We start from the raw sequence: 15,170 nt of genomic DNA on the forward strand, positions 1-15,170 counted from the left end.
TGACCATCTATGCATCTTTTGGACCCCTTTATCATCCTTCCCCCTAAACCATTGATCAGTTATTCATGTAGACCCATTACTGACGAGAAGATTGCCCATTTCAAAGTAAAACTTAGCTCCAAATCCTGGGCCAATATCCTATGTCTTACCAATGGTGATGAAATGGCTTCTAAGTTTTCAGCAGAACTTTTCCAGTTATACTGTGATACATTTCCAGTGAAAAAAGTCAATTGCAAATCCAATTATAAACCATGGATAAATAAAAAAAAATTATGCCTAATAAATGAACGTGATAGACTCTTTAAGGAAGGATTTTTCCAGGAATCTCGAAAACTTCGAAACATTGTTATTAGTGAAATTCGTAAAGCAAGAAAAGAGCATGGTGCTCACGTGTTCAATAAGTTACTGTATTCTAACCCTAAGAATTTCCACAAATGTATCCAAGATCTCATGGGAAAGGTCTCTTCTAAGTTTCTCTTACTGGATAGTAATGGCAACCCAGTGAGTGCACACATCATAAATGATTATTTTACTTCAACTTGTAAAACTCACCCACCACTCCAAAATATGCTGGTCAACAGTGCAGTGAGTGACATTCCTGTGATTGAAATACATCAGACCCAGCTTAAACTCGAAAATCTTGATACAAATAAGTCAGTTTACCCAGGTGATATCCCTACCAAATTGATTGTGAAATATGCCTATTATTTAAGTGTACCTCTAACTGTAATTTTTAACCAATGTTGTGTAGATTGTATTTTTCCAGTGTGTTTTAAACGAGCTATTATATCACCTATACCGAAAAACAAGACCCCAAAAGTTCCCTCTGACTTAGACCAATATCAAAAACCTCTATTTTCTCTAAAATTTTTGAAAGTTTTATTTACAATTTCCTGCTTGACGATATTCAAGATAAAATTAACCCAAATCAGTTTGGCTTTAGGCCAAATCATAGCACCACCCATTGTTTATGTTATATACTTGACACTGTTTTCAAACATCTTGACTTAAGTAGTTCCTACGTTTAGGCTGTTTTTGCTGATATTAGTAAAGCCTTTGACAACTTGGATCATCAGACAGTTATTGATAATGCAAGGGCTTTAGGTGTCAGAGATTTTGTTTTACGTATAGTAGCTAGTTTTTTATCTGGTCGTGAGCAATGTGTGGTCCTCCCAAATGGAGATTCATCATGTTTTACCTCGATTTCCTGTGGAGCACCCCAAGGGACTAAATTGGGTCCTTTAGCATTCTTAGTTGTTTTTAACTATGTTTTACCAAACTTTGACAGCACTTTTAAATTTGCGGATGATTTGACATTACTTAACCTTTGTCAAACCTCAAACACTTTGGGCGTTAAACTTGACTCACTCATTAACAACTTAAAGAATGATCTTGGCAATGTTAAACTCAATCTGAGCATACCGAAAAGCAGTTTAATGCTATTCTCCTTTTTAAGAAATATAACCCCAATCAATAATTACCTTTGCATCCCAAATTTAAACATGGTTAAGCTACTTGGTGTGCACTTGGACAATGACCTTAAATGGAAATCTCACTCTTTTCACTTATTTAAAACAGTTGGTTTTCTCCTTAGATCTTTCTCCCTTCTTAAACGGTTCTCCATATCAATCCAGAACCTTAAAATAATTTATTGTTCTTATATAAGACCTTGTCTTGAATACGCTTGCCCTGTCTGGCACCCTGGATTGACCAAATCCCAATGTTCTAAAATTGAAAGGATTCAAAAAAGAGCTATAAAAATTATACTGGGGATGTCCTGTACTACCTATGATGAAGGTTTGGCTAGACTTGAACTCACTACATTGGAATCACGACGTCACTTCCTTACCATGAACTTAGGGCACAAGTGCCTTAGTTCTGACTATCATCGACGTCTTCTTCCCCCTTCAAAGAAAACCTCCCAATCCTTCCCAATACAAGACTTAATGCTCATAGAGCTCCAAATACTCAACTTGACTTGTGTCCCCAAATGTTGACAATGAGGTACAAAAACTCTTTCGTTCCCTATTTTGTTTCGCATTTTAATAATTGGTTTAACTTTGTAACTATGTTTATCCCTTAACATTTATTTTATCATTGTAATTGTAATTGTTCTGACGTGCTTATGCTAGCTTGTGTGCTATTTTAGCCAATAAATCATATTCTATTCTATATTCTACTATAGTTCGTTACCACGAACTGTTTGATGCAGTACTTAATATGCTATTACAGGCCAATGTTTAATACATATACTTATCCTAAGCTCAGAACTGAAATTCCAGATTTGGGGAAAATCACAAGGAAGCCAAATGGCAGCCATGATTATTGCCGAAAAAAAAAAAAAAAAAAAAAAAACACGAATCAGTTCTCTAAATTTTTAGGGTCAATTACCTGACATTTAATTAGAGTCAGTTAACTCGTTTTAGAGACCAATTTTGGCATGATTTAATTATATAATTGCAAAGTATAATTGTGTTGCATAATTGCATACTACAAGTTAAGGAAGAAAGGGAATTTTGCTTTCTGTATGGGGGTGGGGATATACCTGGAAGCCTCAAAAAGTGTACTCTTAGGTTCTTTAAAGTGTCCACCCCTTTCCGAGATCATTAACTGTCTAAAGAATCACCACCACTAGAGACATTAGAAACTTTTGACTTAAAATTTTACTGTCTCATATGCCCATCCTTCATTTTTTTACACTTTTTCAGGATAATTGTAATGAAAAAATTGTAGTAGGTTTAGGTTACCTAGGCAACATGAACGTGTATTTTTCGTTGCACAAAAAGGATAATACTGCCTTAGATGACCCTTACTTTTACCATCCATGACCCCAGCGTGTCCCTGGACTGATTTCAGACCATCAAATGAACCTTCTTGATAAAGGTAGACTATAACTTGCTACCTGGAACATACTTACACTCTATTCTCCAGGAGCGAAAACAATGCACGCTCTTGAGCTAAAACACTTTGATGTAGTTGTCCAACACGTCGATAGAGAGTCCGAGGATATTGGTGAAGTATATCACCTGATATACTTCGATTCTGATCAACTATTGACTATAGGTCTCTCTTACAAGCAAATATCAGATAGAATATTGATGGCTCAGGTCCAGCACAAGCATGAGAAGTGAATAATTATTGTCTACTACGCTCCCACAACCCCAAGTTAATCATAGGTGAAGGGCCAGTTCTATGCAGTAATACAAATGACCCTGTATAGAGCCTCGTCCCATAACCTTTTCACTACACTAGGAAACCTTAAAGCGACGGCCAACGACAGGGAAAGAGTGTGAAGGAATGTTCTCCTTCCTGTGTCTCCAGATCCACCGAATGACAACGAAAACAGACTCCTCCAGCTCTGTAGCATGTATAATCTTGATATATAAAATACAGTCTTTCACAGACAAGAAATATATAAGCACACTTGGTATAGCAGCAACGGCTAGATGAAGATGATTGACTATATTATGATTTCTGGATGCTGGCGTTTGTCAGTAACTAATTTCCAGACATATAAGTCTACCAAGCTTAGAAGCAGAGACTATAGGATGGTAGTCACCATGCTCAGACTATGCCTGAGGGCACAGTAGCAAGATGGATGGTCTCCCAAGTTTTATCTAGGTAGCCTGGCAATAACTGAGATGCAGCAGAAGTATGCCCTTGGTATCTTGAACAGAGTTAGCTGCCTCCAAGACCTGGATGACTCCAAAGCTGCCTGAAATTCCTGACCTATCCCAGCAAAGACATAAGTGAATTCTTTACGAATATGAGTCTCCTGACTGTTTCTCTTAGTAGATAAGGTTGAGATAGATGTGGCAACTTTCAGAAGTCCCATTTCTACACATGCTTGGTACCCTAGTGCATCCATAACAAAGAAGCTGTACTTTTTGTTGGCGTTTCTGTGATGTCTATAATGTTAAGAGTAGACTTCAGTAATTGGCATGCGTGTTCCTCCATATGCTACAAGGACCTGCTTTGTCTTGTTCAGTTGTGATCTGGGTTAAAGCCTCTCGTAGACAGATTTCGATATGGCATTTGCTTCAGCTCCTGTGTCGAATTTGAATCAAGTGTCCCATGCCGAATTTTTCAGTTTGATGGCCACACTCAGTTGGCTTGATTTCTCAGCTACAGCTCCAATAAATAGCATATTGATATATACTTCTTGTTCCTGATTTCCATCAGTTCCTTTCATATCAATAGTGTCTATAGGTTTGCTATGACAGACATGAGCAAAGGGATTTGTCTTTCCACGCTTTGAGCAAGATTTGCCTCTGGTTGGACACTTGTGACTTGGGTCATATATCTCACCACAGAAGTAACACTTCTAACTTGTTGTAGGCTTGTCAAACTTCCTTCTGTTTCCTTACAACATGTATTTCCTGTTTTATAGTTGGTTCGTTTATTGTCTTATGCAGTGTGGATGTGGCTGACAGAGACATTATTTGTTTTTGAGTTGTCTCAAAAGCTCTTGCAATTGTCACTGTCTTGTCAAAGTGCATTTCGATTGCTGGAGTCTGTTCTCTAAATTGTAGACAGAATAGAAACACCAACAAAAAATACAACTTCTTTGTAGCAGATACAGAATCAAACCTAATACTAGGGTACAGAGCATGTGTAGGAATGGGACTTAAGAAAGTTGCCACATATATCTCAACCTTATCTACTAAGAAGAATATTCAGGAGACCCACATTTGCAAAGAATTCGGTGATGTCATTACTGGGATAGTTAAAATCCCAGGTAAAGTAGAATCCATGTTAAGGGGAATGTACTTCCTTCTGTGAATCCTGTGAAAGGGTTTACAACCCTTTCCATGGGTTCATTTGAACTGTAGAATAAATTCCAAATGTTTTATCTTCATAAGTTTTTTCATGTTTGTCATTTGTCAGTGCCCTTTAGAGGGCAAAGAATTAAAGGTAGGTGATATACAAGACCTTCCAGCACACAATTTAGGCTATGTCTATTGTTGAAAAATCCATCCACCTAACTCAACTTATTTCCAAGATGGTGGAAAGCCTATTATCGAACCAAATACCCTACCTGCATTTCTGAGGATGCACTACCCCCAAGATATAGCACTAGGGTATATAAAAAATAAAACACTAAACAACACAATTCTTACTTTGTGACATGCACCATATTTCTATTAATCAGATTACTAGGTTTTCTTCCATTCTTATTCACATTTTAAATCATTTAAAATAATATTTTAAATTGTTTAAAAAAGAAGATAACAATGGAAGGAAACATGATAATCTATTAGTAGAAACATCCTGCATACAACAAAGCATATATTTCATTGTTTTATTGATTTCTTTCATTTTTTTTTCTTTATACATACCAATGGCTATATCTGAGATCATCAGGGAGGTTAGGGTGATGCACTGTCAGAAAAGTGACCATGATACTTGAAAATGCAAAAATTAGGAAATTTAATGACACTGCTTTAATTTTATTTGCAGGTTTCCTTTAGAAGTGGTCAACCAATAAACATATACCAAGTTAGGTGATAAAAAATTTCATGAAGGAATACAATACCTAAAATATACCCTGGAAAGATTTTATCAAGTAACTATCTTTACCCTTTCCTCATTTCTAGGGCTTAGAAGATTGCATAGATGACAGCTATATAGGGAAGATCAGGGTTGACCCAGATGCAATTTTTAAAATGGCATGTTTTTTAAGCTATTGTTTTTTCTCCTGTTTAGACTACACCATAAAGTGTATATCCAATAGGACAACCTTCAAATTCTTTTCCAGATTTTGTCCAAAAAGTGAAAAGATGTTTTTTTTTAAGTTTTTCAAAACACCACCTACCAATGGAGCCAGATTGGATGGCTCTATTTTTTATTCAGACATATGCTAAACCTTTCAATTTTGATTTCTTTTTTTTTTCATGAAGGAAACCTTGAAATCACAAAAGCTTCATTGACAATTTTGATCTCAGTCATGTATAAATATCTCTGCTGTGCTTGCCAATCACAAATGTCACTAAAACTAAATTGTTGGCTACCATTAAATTTTGATTAAAGAACTTAATTGTTCTCTATATCACTACTATGGAGCAAAGCATCATTCAAAAAATCAATAAAACCAAGAATTTCACTGTCATTACTTTAAACTTGACAATTTCTGGCAACTCTCAATTCTTCTTTTTATTATCTTTTTTACCTTGAAACCTTAAATTACATTGGCCAGTGAGATAAAGCAACAATGAACCTAAAAGAGTGTGTTTACTTCAGGTTTTTGTGCTTGTTCTCTTTCCTCTTTTTCAGTTGTGTTGGTGAATATTTGGGTCCAATCCCTATTGCAGGCTTGTTGCTCCAAAGCAGTCAAGCTATGGAACTAGGGTTCTTAGGTACCATAACTACCAGTGTGTATGCAACTTCAGGTAAGAAAGATTGATATGAGAGAATATTCCTGTTGAAAGGGGAAACCCCCTTTGGAAAAAAAGCAGACACAATGTTTGTCAGACTAAATACTCCAAGGAGAGGTGAAAAAAGGAAGCAGTGCCACTTCATAGACTAAAATTTGTTGCCCCAGATTGGTATCAAGCCATTCATCAAATTCATTCCAAAACAAAGACTTGAAAGAGCCTAGGACTGCTAAATACCAGTAACTGAATACCAGCCTTTTTAAGATCAGGTTGGTTCAGACAAATTAAAAATGTGTGCATCAACCCCTAATCACCATATCTAGCCTAACCCATGTGTTCTTACACAACAAAAAAGTGATTTGAACAAAATTTAAATAGATGGTGTCCAATTATTTGCTCTAGAACCTTCCTATTCAAGCTACTTTTCTCCTAAAAAAATGTTAATGAAATTGAGCAAGCTAGGCCACTTTATTAAATTGAAACAGCTGAGACCTTTGAAAAAATTCTTATCTTAAAGGTCACTTTTTTATAAAATAGAAAACAAATGGCTGCATGTATTTTGATCCAAACCAGTTTGAAATGGTGCACTGGATTCCACACTTTCTATAATTTTTCAGAACTTTTACTAAACCATTGATATGGCTAAAAAATTCTACTCAAATAACAGGAATTGCATTCTCAGAACTAAAGGCAGAGAAAAAGCAACTAGTAGCTGAAAATTAAGGTAAAATGTTGTTTTGTCAAAATTTCAATAGGTATAGACCTGTCATGTAGGCAAATTTCACAGGGAGAAGGAGTGGAGGTGGGTACTTTAAAATACCTTCCCATGACATACTTTAGCCTGTAGACCCATCCCTGAAAGTTTCATTTTACTAACCAAAACCCTTTCTGAGATAGCAAAAAGTCAATTAACTAGAATTTTACCAAATTTTAGCCTACTTTTGTTTTATCAAGATATTTTTTGGGGATCTCTTCTCCAAGCCTAAAACATTGCCCTGGGAAAACTTTTTTATATTTAGATGTTTCCTTCTGTGTGGCCACCACATGAAATGTTAATTTAACTAATTTCCATGGAAGCAAGAAACCCGTCAACTAGAATTTTACCTAACTCAATACAACTCTGAAAATCCCATAGGCTAAATAGCAACTGAATGCAGGGATAAGGGCTGCAATTATTACATAAGTAGTTTTTGGTTCAAAAGAAGGGTTAAACTAAAAAATAGGCTATTAAAAAGGCACTATTTTCAAGAAACTGCGGATTCTTTCTTCACTGGGCAATTATTAGGGTAAGCTTACATAACCTAAATTAAAACACTACACACAGTTAGAAAAACCTAGGCTACCCTACAGGTTTTTTAAAGGCTTCTATACCGGCAACCTTAAACAGCTCATTTACCTTTCATAGGATATAAATCTAATGCAATTGCGTTAATTTGAACATTAATTATGACATTATTTGTACATTAATTATTTACAAACAACTAGGAGAGGCTGTTTTTCTATCAGTTCTTCTTATTGCGATCGTTCATAAGATTTATCACCATCTAGTCTCTTTAATAAAAATCCTTGTAAGAGGACACTTTATGTTCTTGATTGCAGAAGCCTTGTTAAAGCTTTCACAAAAACCTTTATTTTATTTTCATGGTTCAGCTCTATATTTCCTTCTTAAAATAAAATATAATTATTTTTAGTGACTGTTTTAGTATAGTCGATGTATATGTACATACCGAATCAGTACTAGATTTTATAAATTATTGCCAAAATACTCTCTGAAACTGACTTATAACAGCGATTTTGTAAAAATTTCACTTTTGCAAACTCCCTCCGTTTCGGTCTTCTTAATATATCCCCAACACTGAAAGCTATAAATAAACTTAATGAGAAGGAACAGTTAGTTTTCTGCTTTTCGCATTTTGGGGGTCCTGGACCAACCGTCCCTCTTTGGGTTTTGAGTAGAGGAAGATATTTTTGTAACCATGGTATCTAAAGGAAAAGGTAGTCAGGTTTAAAAATAAGTTGAGAAAAGTTAAATCAATTTCCACGCTGCGACTTTATCTGAAACAATCTGACCTCTTTGGTAGGAAGGGGAGAAGCATATTCACTGGAGAAATTTTTCAATCTCAACCAAACTTGATAAAAAAAGGAACAATTTAGGTGTCTGGTCGGCGTCTTTTGGGAACCTGGTACCAATTTGAAGTCGTTAAGGGCCAATAGTGAATAGCTACCACCAGATAATTTGGAATCTCATCAAGAATCATCCACTTGTAAGAGTTAATGTCCTAATTAAGTTTTCTTAGAGTTGAGGTTCAGTTTGACTTTTGTGTGCGGATGAAGGGAGGGAGTGCTAAAGTTTTCAGTACTTTCAAAAATGTTTCTTATTATTCTAATTAAACCACCCTTGTGTTATAGGAGTCGTTCTTAAGGATATGGGACACAATTTTTACTTTTGCGTAAATAGCGAGGTGTTGAACGAAATAATTTTTGTTCGTTCTATGACTTAATTTTGCTCCTTACTTTCGGTTCCAAAAACTTGTTTTTTATTCAATATCTGAGTGTTTTTTAAATGATGCAAAGAAATCAGACTCCTCATCCACAGCAAAATCTCCCTCCCCATGGAAAGATCCTCTAGATAACCTTTCCCGGGGAAAATTTACCCCGGACAGTTACCCTTACCATCGCTACACGTAAAATTGAGTCAGCAAAGAGAAAGTAAGACAAATAAAAAGAATTTCATGAAGCCATTCTATCAAATACCTCTAGTGTACAGTTTTAACTGAAAAGTTCAACCCCTGGAAACTTCCCCACCCATGACAAATTCTCTCTGTGGAAAATTCCCCATTAGAACATCCCCCCCACCACTGACCTGAAAAATGCATGCATACTTTCAAATAACAAATACTATACGCAATAATGGGCAAATTCTAACTCAAACACCTTTCCCCAGGGGCTGTTGGGGTCATATTATCTCCAAAGGCGTAGTTAGTGGGCCGTTCAACTATACTGAACAAAAAGTCTATCTCAAAATTTTGATTGGACAATTTTGGGAAAAAAAGGGCATGAGAGAGGGCCTAGTTGCCCTCCATTTTTTTTGTCAAATAAAAATAGCACTAGAACTTTTAATTTCTCCTCGAATGAGCCCTTTCCCGATGTTGCAGGATCACTAGATCGATGCGATCACCCTTGGAAAAAAACCACCGATTCATTATCTGGCAAAAAATATAATACCATATTTTTGCAGTTAGGAGCTTGAAACTTCTTAGTATGGTTCTCTGATATACTAAATCTGATGGTTAGATTTTAATTAAAATTCTTAGACCTTTATGGGATGTTTTCCCGTTTTTGAAAATCAGGCACATTCTTTCAGGCTTGTAGCCTTTGATGGGTAATGCTTACATATTTGTAATCAGCATAAGAGCCAATTCTTTGGATATATCTATTGGTATCAAAATTTCATTTTTTAGGATTTGCGTTACTATTGAGCTGCGGTAGTTCCTTATTTATAGTTCGTTACCATGAACTGTTTGATGACGTGAACGTCGCAATAAGATTTATCTTCATTTATAAATTAAATAAAAAAGTAAGTTTTTCAATTGAAAGTAAGGAGCAACATTAAAACTCAAAACTGACAGAAAACACCCTTTACATGAAGGGGTTACCCCTCCTCAATACCTTGCTCTTTGTGCTAAAATTTTTATCATTTTTAAAAAAGCTTCCTGTTCTAATTAAGCAGCCCTTGTGTTTCAGGAGTCGTCCTTAAAAAATTGGTACAGACAGTCCAACTTTAGCGTAAAGAGCAATGTATTGAGGAGGGGGGCAGCCCCTTCATATACGGAATAAATTATGCTCGTTTTGAGTTTTAATGTTGCTCCTTATTTTCAGTTGAAAAACTTTCTTTAATTGAATTTCTGGTCTTTTTTCAAACAATAACGGTAGAATTGGCTCACCTTCCATGAAAAAGTTCCTCCCCTCACAGGAAACTCCTCAATGGACAGTTTCTCCTAGTTATAATACACCTCCCCCAGTAAAATACTCTTGGGAAAATCCCATCCTCACTGAAAATTCTCTCCTCCCCCAAGTAAATTTCATGCGGACGATTCAGCCTAAAATAAATATTCCTTGGCTTACTTTCATTTGAAAAAAAAAAACAACTTTGATTTCTAATCGTTTTTTAGATCACTCAGGAAAATTTCCCCGGACAATTCCCCCGGAACATCTCCATATACAAAATTGAGTTGGCAAAGAGGTAATAAGACAAAAAAAAGTTTCGTATGGAAACTCCTTTAAATCCTCCCCCCCCCCAGTGTAAAATTTTCCCCGGGAAGTCGATTCCTGGAAAATTTCCTTCCCTTGGAAAATTCTCCCCATGGAAACTCACCCCAACCACAAAATCCTCGCCCCCCAAAAAATGTCTGAATACTTCCCAATAGCAAATACTATAGGCCTTTCCCCACGGACTGTGCGGACTGTCATGTTACCCCTAAAGGCATAGTTATTGGATCTTTCAAATATGCTGAACAAATCGACCAGTTGCCCTTCAATCTTTTTGGTCACTGAAAAAGGGCACTAAAACTTCTAATTTCTGTTCGAGTGCACCACTACTGATCTTCTAAGATCGTTACTGCAATTAAATCACCCCTCGAAAAACGAAACATATAAACACGCATCCGTGATATTTCTTCTTGCAAAACATGCAAAATCCCACATTTTTTTTGCATATAGCAGCTTGAAACTTCTACAATTAGGTTTTCCGAGACACTGTCTCTGATGGCATGATTTTCATTAAGATTGGGGCTTTTCCCTTCATTTTCAAAAATCAGGTAAATTTTCTCAGGCTTGTAACTTTAAATGGATGTCATTAGACTTTATGATTTTATATATTTGGAATCAGCATAGTAAGCCAATTCTTTTCCATTTTCTTTTGCCATGGCATGCAGGTTAAGGCAAGATCACAGAGAGATGTTTAAGGGCTCATTTAAAAGCTACTGCCTGTCTCTACCTCTTTCTTCAAGTTTGTAGTTTATTTTATAGTACCTTCAGGAAGGGAAAGATTGGAAGGAATAACAAGCGTACCAGTATAACATAGTTGGTCGAAAATTCTTTTCCTACTTGTTTTACAATCAGGTAAAACAATTTGATTTACAATTAAAATCCCCTACTTGTTTTAATATTGTTTTAAAATAGTTTTACAATTCCCCTACTTGTACATTCTCCCTCCCAGCCCATTTATTAGACAAACATTGAAACAAACTTTTTGAAAAAAAATACCTGATGAAAAAAAAAGAATTTCTGAATAAATGAAAAACTGAAAAAAGGAAAACTTAACATCTTATGGACAGATTCTCAAAGATACTCGCAACAACATAACCATCGGACTCCAGTTATGTAACACAGGTACACCTATCTCAAAGCAGTGGCGCCATTTGGGGGGGGGGGGGGGGGCAGGGGGGGGGGGCATGGCCCCCCCCCTGATTTCTGGAGGGGCCCAATTTCAACCACGTAATTCTTTGTTTATTCGTCCTTGTTCTACTTTTTTCTCTTTTTTTTTTTACCGTATTTCTACTGTGAATTATTACTAAATAGCAAATTCAAGATACTCGACGATTATTGCATTTCAAGAAAGTATCCTGTTTTTGCCGTTCTCCCTAATTAATTTATGGTCACCCTTTTGGCAGGGGTTTGTAAAGTCCTTTCTGGGCTCGGAGTACTTCTGTGACATTGAAGTCTCTCCAGTGATTAATGAATCCCGTCAGTCAGGTATCCAGACCAGGGTGTCATTCCAGTTTTGTATTTAGTTTCTCGTTACCCTTCATCAAATAAAGAACCGTGAAACAGTGTTGAGTTGTGTTCAAGTTCAAATCGGATTATTGAAACATGAGTTCATCCGGTGCGAGTGGTGCAAAAAAAGGAAAATAAAAGCCCAAAGGAAAGAAGAAGAAATAAAGATGCAACGACGATTGGCTTCGTTTTTCAAACCGACAATTTTGTTTCGTCGACCAATCTTACTGAACGAACCAGAACAAGAGCTACGAGCTCATATGGCACTTGTTACGAGTAGGCAGTACAACAAAGGAGATGAGCCCGTCACAAACCACACCCGCCACCCCGCGATTGTATGCAGAAAATACAAAGAATTTCATTAGTATTTTCAGTTTTGCAAACAGTTTACAGTTTCGTCTCCAACTGCCAATGTGCCTGTGCTAACGCTTGAAAGGACAGTAGTGACACGTTGGTCTTACTGGTATAGATCAGTGGCTAAGATCCTGGTTAGATATGACTGCATACTCGCAGTTCTGTCAGTAGTTCAAGAATCTTCTGACAGGGAGGCAGCGGCAGAAGCTACGGGCCTTAAGAACCAGCTAGAGTCGTTTCCCTTCATATTCAGTTTGCATGTCATTCACGAAGTTCTTGCAGTGATAAACCCTCTTTCTGAACAACTACAGGCAGCAGATCTGGTCATCTCAGAAGCTTGCGCTTTAATCAGTGCAACAAAGAACGAACTGAGGAAAATGCGTGATGACGAGTATTTTCGTGTCCTATACGGCAAGTCTAAAGAGATGGCCATTAATGTCGGAGCTGATCTGTCGGAAACAAGTGCTCTCTCTTCAGCCATACCTGTTAAATCAAAACGAGTTCAGAAGATATCCGGAAGACTAAGAGACTATTTGACGACAACAACAATTGGAAAGCACAACATTGACTCCGAAAGCACAGCAACGGAAGACAAAATGCGGAGAGAGTTCTACGAGGTTTTTTACAGAGTGTTAAATGAGTTTGAAGAGCGTTTTTCTGTCCAGCTGCCAGTGCTAGAAGCCACACGTTGCCTTAACCCCAAATCCAAAGATTTTATGGACTCAGATTTACTTCTTGTGATCGCGACATACTTCGATCAGGCGGGAATCGATACTATGCAGCTGAAGTGTCAAGCTTTAATAGCTCGTGCATTTGTGTCGCAGCTTCCACAGAAACCGGTAAACGCTTTAGATGTCTTCGAACGCCTCGGAGGATTGAAAGAAGCTTATTCTGAGCTTCTTAAGGTCGTCAGGGTAGTCCTCACACTCCCGCTCACAACGTGCTCAAATGAAGGTTTTTTCTCTGTGTTGACGTTTGTGAAGGACTACCTCCGGACAACGATGGAAAACGAGCGACTTTCGCATTTGCTGCTTATATTCTCTGAGAAAGCTGCAGTGAAGGAGCTCAATTTTGAGAAGCTTGTCGACGACTTCGCAAAAATGAAGCAAAGGAGATATCCATTGCTGAAGTAACTGTACGTAAGTTTCTGATTTATACAGTAAATGTTCTATTTTGGTACTGTTTTTGGTCCCTAAATAAGCTGCAAAATGCGAACCCCAAAGGTAGTACGGTACCTAAAGGCATGTTCGAAAATTTTAAAATTTTTAAGGCTGGATGGGGGCCCAAAATCGATTTTTGGCCCCCCCCCTAAGGTTTTCTGAAGTGGCGCCACTGTCTCAAAGTCTATTTTAAGTAAGGCAAGAAGTAAAACCTAAATTTAATGGCAAAATTAGTATTTTGTAATTCATTTTGGCAATTGCATAGTAACTTTTTTAGTTTTATTGCCTTAACTAAAGAAAAGTTATATTTGTAAGATTTATTTTGTATTCCAAAAAACAAAAGAGCGAAGTAGAAACTTAAAAGGAACAAAATTAATGCTTCATAAATTACGTGATACGTGTCTACAAATCAGTTTAAAGAAACTGACTCGTGATATTTCCAAAAATCAGCAGAAACCTGAAAAATAGCACTTTACTGAAAACTGAGCTTGCTTGAGATTCTTACACAATTACAGTTGTATAAGTTATCGATATCCTGGTGGGCGAAAGACTTCTGAGAGCCTTATAAATTGGTCTTCTAATTTTTTCCTGCTACTTATGGAATTTCTTGCCCATACAACACCGTTTCCTTATCGTTTTTGTCTGGTAGGTTTTGTGTTTTTCAGTAAAGTGCTAGTTTTTAAAATTCTACAGATATTTGAAAATATCACGAGTCAGTTTCTTTAGTCTATTTTTGTAGATATATCTTGCGTAATCTATGAAGCAATAATTTTTTCTTCCACGTTTTAAGTTTCGACTTCGCTCTTTATTCCGTAAAATAGCTTTTTTTAAAAAAAAAAATATATCATTTACTTAACGGATGAAGATAAGGGACAGGAAAAAGCTTTTTTCGGTAGATATTAAAAAGTGTTCAATTTAAGTAAACAATGATCGCTTTAGTTAGCCCACTTATCTTCGTGCTAAGTCTATTGCGAAGAATCTCATGCTCCAAGGTGGGGTTGCTATCCCTTTTCCCCCAGCTTGGGCATACATTACTTTCCCAAAGCTTGTGCTAGTGTTTATAAGAATTTTATAAGGAAAATCCAATGTAGACTATTGGAGACCCTTCCACCTTTTCAAATCGCTGGATCCTGCACAGCATAGCATTGTAATACACAATAAGTTATAAATATTAGTCTTGATTAGCTGATAAAATACCTGGTAAAAATAAACAAGTTATTTCAAATCAGTTTACCCCCTGATTGAGGCTGGATTGGTTGCATGCTGGGCTGTGTTGACGCTTCAAATTTGCAAGGATGTGGCGCCAGATCTTACCAAGGGCATTACATTTCCAGTGTTTTTATTTCTTTTTTTTTACTTTATAATTTTAGGGTGCCGCTTATAACACCTACATTATTAAATGGACTAAATGGTAAACATCATTTTGTAGCGTAAGATTCTGGTAGCATTTGTTTTTACAGTTAAATCACGGTAGAAATAAAACACCATATTTAAATGAAAAACAAAC

The 15,170-nt window shown here is 36.6% G+C and overlaps 1 protein-coding gene across 6 annotated transcripts in view; it reads right to left on the reverse strand.

Moving 5' to 3' along the window:
* Positions 1-7,893, reverse strand: part of LOC136041689 (F-actin-monooxygenase MICAL2-like) — a 127,643-nt gene extending 119,750 nt beyond the window's left edge. For 4 of the 6 annotated variants that reach the window (XM_065726442.1, XM_065726450.1, XM_065726433.1 and 1 more), the window contains exon 1: positions 7,771-7,893. The gene's annotated coding sequence lies outside the window, so the exon portion shown is untranslated. The remainder of the gene's footprint in view (positions 1-7,770) is intronic. The other 2 variants (XM_065726456.1, XM_065726426.1) reach the window with 1 other exon arrangement.
* Positions 7,894-15,170: the final 7,277 nt, after the last annotated feature.

The sequence above is a fragment of the Artemia franciscana genome, chromosome 2 (genome assembly GCF_032884065.1).
Source record: "Artemia franciscana chromosome 2, ASM3288406v1, whole genome shotgun sequence".
Classification (NCBI taxonomy): domain Eukaryota; kingdom Metazoa; phylum Arthropoda; class Branchiopoda; order Anostraca; family Artemiidae; genus Artemia; species Artemia franciscana.